The sequence below is a fragment of the Hemicordylus capensis genome, chromosome 3, assembly GCF_027244095.1.
Source record: "Hemicordylus capensis ecotype Gifberg chromosome 3, rHemCap1.1.pri, whole genome shotgun sequence".
Taxonomy (NCBI): domain Eukaryota; kingdom Metazoa; phylum Chordata; class Lepidosauria; order Squamata; family Cordylidae; genus Hemicordylus; species Hemicordylus capensis.
The window spans coordinates 38,099,198-38,106,656 of record NC_069659.1 but is presented as its reverse complement, the minus strand read 5'-3'; the positions used below and the strand labels follow the sequence as shown (position 1 = coordinate 38,106,656).

The window sequence follows — 7,459 nt, the reverse complement described above, 5'->3', positions numbered from 1 at the left end:
AGACCTGCTTAGCTTCATTGAAGTGGCTGTATTGTGTGCCCTTAGACCAGGGCTGCTCAACTTCAGCCTTCCTGCAGACGTTGGCCTACAGCTCCCATAATCTGTGACTATTGGCCACTGTGACTATTGGCCACTGTGATGGGGGATTATGGGAGTTGTCGTCCAAAAAACAACTGGGGGAACCAAAGTTGAGCAGGCCTGCCTTAGACCATGCTCTGGGACCATGCTCTGATGAGGCTGGCCACCCTGCGTTTGCTTCACTATGTGACATTTTACCCTAGGAACCATTTAAAGTTTGCATTCCTGTTACAAAAGACATTCTGTTAGGAAAGATCACAGCAATTCCATTTATTTTCATCCAATATAAGTTAGAGAATCAAACGCAAACTGGCAATGTGCTCCACAAAAAAGGATGAGGCATTATTTAAGCAAAATAAAATTATGTACAAAATAAGCTGGTGACAAGTACATTCAGGATTATATATAGACAATGAGAGAGAAATTCAGATCCTTTTCTAACAGTTGTAGTAGAGTCAGGCTGGTTCCTGGTTGCTCCTCTACTGCTCACCACTCTTTTGGAAGTCTGAGTTGTAACTATCTTTCACTTCTTTCAACATCTCATAAGGTCATCTTTCTAGAGGTTTGGGCAATGCCGCAAATGAAGTTATATTTGATTAATGAAAAAGAAAGGCAGTTTTTAAGATCTTGATCAACTGACAGCCCTAGTATATAGTCACTTTGCTTTTCAATGCTTCCTGCATCCATATTGGCGTCTCCTGAGACACCCTGTGCTTGGGGTTCACCAGGACTTAAGTGGCAAGCAAGCAGCCAGCAGAACAAGACAGAGCAGTGGTTCCTGAATACCCCCATACTGGAATTATTTGTGCACAACTGGCCACACAACTGATCAGCAGCAGCTGAAACCCTGACATGGACCAGACTGAATATGTGATGCAGACACAAGTTTGGGGTGGCAAAGAAATATGTTAAATAAATAAACAAAAATAAAATATGTTGCCCAAACATAGCCAATATCCCATCCCGCCCACAAAATGTTAAACTTTTGTACCATTATTGAACAGCCTTTTATTAAAGCAAATTATGGGCAGAGTTAGCTGAAGGCCACAAGATGGAGCTAAGATGCTACATGGTTTCTTCATTCATCGACAAAATAAGTGGAATTGCTTTCAATCCATGATCATTTCCCAGCCTTTTAATAATTTCCCCCTCCATTTAAAGCTGTTATGTTGGGCAAAAGTGTAAGTGTAAGTGTAATGAACCTTAATCCACAATCAATTACTTTCTTTCTTGGTGGCACATCAAGAAAATTGCAATTTGTCTTACAATATGTCAAAAACACATTAAAACTATCAATTAATCATAACAATTACTTCTGCAGCCTAATAGCCCATTATTCTCAATTTGTGATCAAATAGTAGTTGCATCTATTGCAGTAACACTACTTTATAAATTTCCACCATATGGATCCACACATACATTCCTAAAATATGGGTGGGTGGTGAGTAAAGTTTAAGCAATATGACAGCATCAAACAATAGGCATGAGCTTAACTAGCAGCTGGATTGGGACCCCAATGGATCAGAACCATGGAGGAACAGAGAGATTAACCCCATCCCCTGCCATGGTCCCAGTCCTGATGGGCTCCCTGCATGCTATTTCCCAATGGAAGAAAGCTTCCATTAATGCCAAAGAGGTCTATTTTGCTCTGACAAATACGAATGAGGAGAGCTGGTCTTGTGGTAGCAAGCATGACTTGTACCCTTAGCTAAGCAGGGTCCACCCTGGTTGCATATGAAAGGAAGATTAGAAGTGTGAGCATTGTAAGATATTCCCCTCAGGGGATGGAGCCACTCTGGGAAGAGCAGAAGGTTTCACGTTCCCTCTCTGGCTTCTCCAAGGTAGGGCTGAGAGAGATTCCTTCCTGCAACCTTGGAGAAGCTGCTGCCAGTCTGTGAAGACAATACTGAGAGCTAGATAGACCAATGGTCTGACTCAGTATATGGCAACTTCCTATGTTCCTATGAATACGATGAATATTTATATACTGCTTTTCAACAACAGTTCCCAAAGCAGTTTACATAAAAATAAAATAAAATAAAATAAAATAAAATAAAATAGCACCTATGGAGGTCCTTATTTGGATTGGGACCATACCAGAGAGTAAGATTTAAGCTCCCTACCATGTGCACAGTCTTGGCCCATGAGGTCCTGTCTGTCTTTTTAAAAAGCACATGCTTAATATTAAAAAGAAGCACATGCTTAAAGCAATGTGTAACTTGTCCCATATTTATGCGATTAATTATAGCTGTAATTCTCCAATGCATCACTTTCTTAAATCCAGAAATGGCTCTTTTATAAAAATTACTAGCTGATGTATAGAGCAAGGATTCACTGGTAGCAAGAGAGCATTCTAATAGAGCTTCCCAACTAAATGCACCAGTGCAGCATCCAATGCTGCAGCAGCAATGTTTGATAGCCTTCCCTTGCTGAGGAAGCCTTTTGTGCCACCCAAAACATATGTCCCTAAGGGTTGTGCAGCCTTCGAAGACATATTTTGGGGTGGCATAGAGGGCCTCCTCAGGAAGGGGAGGGCATTGAAAATGGCCACTTCCCCGTTGCACTGGTGCAGTTGGGAAGTTTTCTTAGGTTGCTCTCTTGCTGCATCAGTGCATCTTAGCTTGTCTGCCACAGACAAGACCTTTCTATAGCATTAACTATTAAATACATAAAGGTGGACCTAACCCATCCAAAAGCAGTGTTTCCTGTTCTTTAGCCTTAAGATAACTTTCAGTGATTACCAATGGGAATATTTGCCCATTCTGACAATACAGTACCATTGTAATTTCCCAACCTTTACACACCTTGAAGTGGTACTCCATTGATCTTTTCTGACCTCTTCAGAGGTCAATGACTCCCCATTTGAACAAGTTTCTTACACACTTAATTGACTTTTTTGAGCTTCATGGCCCTGACTTGTCAGGTAGGATCACTCAGACTGTGTCTGAGCCACATCAGGTGAATTCCCGGCCTCTGCCTCTTTAAAATGCCATTATTCTTATGGTGCTGAGTAGGGATAATTCGCTTATTCACTCACAGGAGTTTCCTTCTTTATTTATTTATTAATTTAATTTTTCTAATATACCACCTCATCCAAAGACAATACCAATGACTATTTATTATTATTATTTCTTGTTTACACAGTCAGACAGGTGTTATTGACTGGTTTGTTTTATCCAGACATCGAGTCCTTCCCAAGGACCTGTATTATTATTATTATTATTATTATTATTATTATTATTATTATTATTATTTCTTGTTTTTCAATTTCAAGGTAGTGCCCTCAGTGAGGCACTACCTTGGCGTGGTTGTGGGGCTTGTGTGCTCTGAGGAAGGTGAGAGGTCTGACTGTGTAAACAAGAAATAATAATTTCTTGTTTACACAGTCAGACAGGTGTTACTGGCTGGTTTGTTTATCCAGACATCGAGTCCTTCCCAAGGACCTGGGATGGCTGAATTTTATTATAATATCGTTGTTGTTGTTATTATTAAAGATATCATCGTAAAATATAGGCTGTTCCCAGTAAAGCTGCTTTTTGTAATTGGCTGGTGGTGATTTCTGTGGCCCCTATGGTGTTGAGGTGCTCTTCAAGGTCTTTTGGAACTGCACCCAGGGTGCCAATTACCCCTGGGATTATTTTGGTCTTTTTCTGCCACAGCCTTTCAATTTCAATATGTAGATCTTTGTATTTTGTTATTTTTTCTATTTCTTTTCCTTCTATTCTGCTATCCCCTGGTATTGCCATGTCGATTATTTTAACTTATTTTTCTTTCTTCTCGACTACAGTTATATCTGGTGTATTGTGTGGCAGATGTTTGTCTGATTATTATTATTATCTATATAATTAATTCTCTTAGCCGGCATGCGTGTCCTGGATTTGGCAGTGGAACTCTCGTGACACGCTGTGAGAGTTCCGTCGAGAGGCTGGCGGAGTGGAGGAGAGGGGGAAGAAAGTGCTGGCACTGGCTGGTGGGCAGGCAGGCGGAGGAGAGGGGGCAAGAAAAGCAGCAGCAACGGTGGTGGGCGAGTGGGGGCAGGCGGGAGGAAAAGGCAGCGGTGGGTGGGTGGGCGGGAGAGAAAAGTGGCAGCAGCAGCGGGCGAGTGAGAGAAAAGCAGCGGCGGGCAGGTGGAGTTGAGGGAGAGAAAAGCGGCAGTGGCGGGGGGCGGGAGAGAGAAAAACAGCAGCAGCGAAGCCCTTCTTGGCCACCCGACCGGTGAGGCTCTGTGTGGGGAGGGAACAGGAGCGGAGGAGGGCTAGAGAGCATGGGGCTGGAGGGAAGGAGAAGAGAGGGGAGACCACGGCAGGAGGAAGAAGGAGGGGGAAACTGCTGGCCCCAAAGCGCCACAGAGATGCTCTGTGCGGGTTCGGCTAGTTATTATTATCATTATTATTAATTAAAGGGCAAACGTCTGGTGAATCAGGTGGGTCTTGAGAAGGGCCTTAAAAGCAGCCAGGGAGGGGGCTGAACGAATCCATGGGGGAAGAGTGTTCCAAAGAAGAGGAAAGGCCCTCCTATGGGCCAAGGCACCATGCACGACACCAGGGTCTGGGACACTAAGGAGGGCCAGCTGAGAAGACCTTGCTGGTAGGGATACAACTGGCCGAGAGAGGCGATCCTGGCAAGATGACTGTGGGGAGACATGATAAAGGTCCATAAAATCATGCATGGTGTGGAGAAAGTGGATAGAGAGAAATTCTTCTCCCTCTCACATAACAGTAGAACCAGGGGTCAGCCCATGAAATTGATTGCCGGGAAATTTAGGACCAACAAACAGAGGTACTTTTTCACACAACGCATAATCAGCTTTGTGGAATTCTCTGCCACAAGATGTGGTGACAGCCAACAACCTGGATGGCTTTAAGAGGGATTTGGATAACTTCATGAAGGAGAGGTATATCAACGGCTACGAGTCAGAGGGCTATAGGCCACCTCCAGCCTCAAAGGCAGGATTCCTCTGAGTACCAGTTGCAGGGGAGTAACAGCAGGAGAGAGGGCATGCCCTCAACTCCTGCCATAGGCTTCCAGCGGCATCTGGTGGGCCACTGTGTGAAACAGGATGCTGGAGTAGATGGGCCATGGGCCTGATCCGGCAGGACTGTTCTTATGTTCTTATGAGGTCCAGGTTCAGGATCCCATGGTAACCCAGGATGCTGCCTTAAAAACTGAGTCAGGTTGATCCATCTAACTCAATACTATCTATTCAACACTGACTGACAGCAGCTCAGCTCTCCAAGGTTTCAGGCACCAGTCTTTCTGAGGCCTAACTGGGAATATCAGGGATTAAAGTTGGGACCTTTTGTGTGCAAAGCAGATGCTCTGCCACTGAGTTACAGCCCCATCCCAGGGCTCCTCAATCCTTGCCACAAGGGGGCCCGGATCCTGTACCTTGGCAGCTGGCGGTGGTGATTGTGATTGGTCTGGTTCTTTCCCTTGGGGATCTGAGTCCTGGCTTTAATTGTTTTCAAAGGGCCTGGGGAGGGGAGGCAGAGAGTCCTTGGTGTGCCATTGAAGAGGATACATCAGGAGAGGAGGAAGGAAGGAATAAAGGAACATATGATTTTGTGGTTTACTTTTCTCAGCACAGAGTATAATATGCTGAGCTATTGCTGCTATAGTATTAACTATCTGGTTTTTCTGGATCTCAGATTGACAAAGGCAGAACCTGGGTGCTTGCCTGCCTGCCTTGAATTGTGCTTTGGTCCGTCTGTGAGATGATGATGTTGTGGGGAGTCATGGACAGTGGCATCTTACCTCTCTCTTCGTTCTCTCTGTTTCTTGGTTTTTGCTGTGATGAGCTTCATGTCCGGCCTTCAGAAAAACTTGTGCTTCACTCACTGCTCTGATCTGCTCTGCAATCTACATTCTGCATTGCAAGGTGTAGTCAATCAAAATGTGTCTGAAGATGTTGTTCTAGTTGAATTTATGGCTATGCTTGCTGGCTGCTCAGGGTGCTGCTGTAGCAGCTGTTGCAATGCTGAAGTAAGGAGTCATAATTGTTTGTGAGAGAGCAACTTGTGCCAATGTTATTACTGCAGCGCTGGCAGTGGATTCTGGGTCAGTGATTTTTTTTTTGGGGGGGGGGCCATTTTTGGACTGTGTGTTTGGCAAAATGTGTGGAACTCAAAACACCCTCTTGTTCCCCATGGGTAGGCCCTAGGGATACCAAAGTGGTAGGGCATGATGGGTGCCACCTACCATCCAACCCACAAAAGAAATGGGCAAGTGGGTGATTTTTTTTAAAAAATTAACCTTTCCCCCAACCCGCCATAGGTCCCTATGGGGGTTTGGGGGAAAGGTGGTTTTTTTTAAAGTAATTGCCCGCTTGCCCATTTCTTTTGTGGGTTGGTTGGTAGGTAGCACCCATCATGCCCTACCACCCAGCCCACTTTGGTGTCCCTAGGACCTATCCATGGGGAACAATGGGATGATTCAAATTTCCCATTGTTTTCTATGGCTGAATCACTCGAACAGATTTGAGTTGAATAGTCAAAACAGTCGGCAATGGCCTCTGTTTCAGTGAATCAATCTGAGTATTTTGTGATTCAATTCAAGCTCAAATCCAATAGCAAAATCTGATTCATGGACATATCTGATCTTCTCTGTATCAGGCAGGGACCTTGCATGATTTTTGCAGCACCAACTACTGGCCAGCTCTTTCATGCCAAGAACAACTCACCCCAGGGGCGTAGCTATAATGGAGCAGATGGGTTCAAAGAACATAGGCCAGCTCCTGAGGGGCCCCAAGCTCCACCCTTCCCTATTTTCTTCATTATCTCCGAGGAGCCACCTGGGAGAGGGGTGCAGGCCTCTTCTCCCCTAGCTACACCCCTGACTCATCCCTTTTCATTACTACTCTTGCGGTGACTGGGGAAAGTGCTTGGTTCCTTTCAGAATGCAAGAGTTGGCACTGCAAAAATTGCACGAGGTCCCTGCTCGACATGTTAGAGAGTAAGATAGTGCTAGGAAGTAATGCAGAAGCTTGCTGCAGTCTAAGTACAGAAAGCAAGACTGCATTTGGAACTTGCACAGAAGCTTTAAAAATCTCACATTTTATAGGTGATTTGAAGAGCCCCAAGATAGGATTACTTAAAAAGAACTGGTACGATTTTCACTGACAGTCTATTAGAATGTGCCTTAAACATTCCCCGTATTTCTGCACTGCATTGGGCTCTATATCTTAACATTCACATCAGATTCCTCCACTTTGTATTCTGGCCAATTTAGCTTCTTTTCATTCTCAGAAGCTTTGGTTTGGTTTGGTTTGGTTTGCCTGATGTTTCCTGTAATGTTAAGCTCAGTCCGAGTGGCATTTACTGTATGTGTTCCACTGACATTCTTTAGAATGAGACTGTCCTCCAACGGAGAGCAGTTTGCCAAA

General features: G+C 44.5%; 1 long non-coding RNA gene across 1 annotated transcript; it reads right to left on the bottom strand.

The window, feature by feature from the left end:
* Positions 1–333: 333 nt before the first annotated feature.
* LOC128349051 (uncharacterized) lies at positions 334–5,944 on the bottom strand. Its single transcript, XR_008318521.1, has 2 exons — positions 5,833–5,944; positions 334–634 (listed from the first exon to the last, which is right to left on the bottom strand). It is a non-coding gene; the product is annotated as an uncharacterized LOC128349051 (long non-coding RNA).
* Between the last annotated feature and the right edge of the window lie 1,515 nt (positions 5,945–7,459).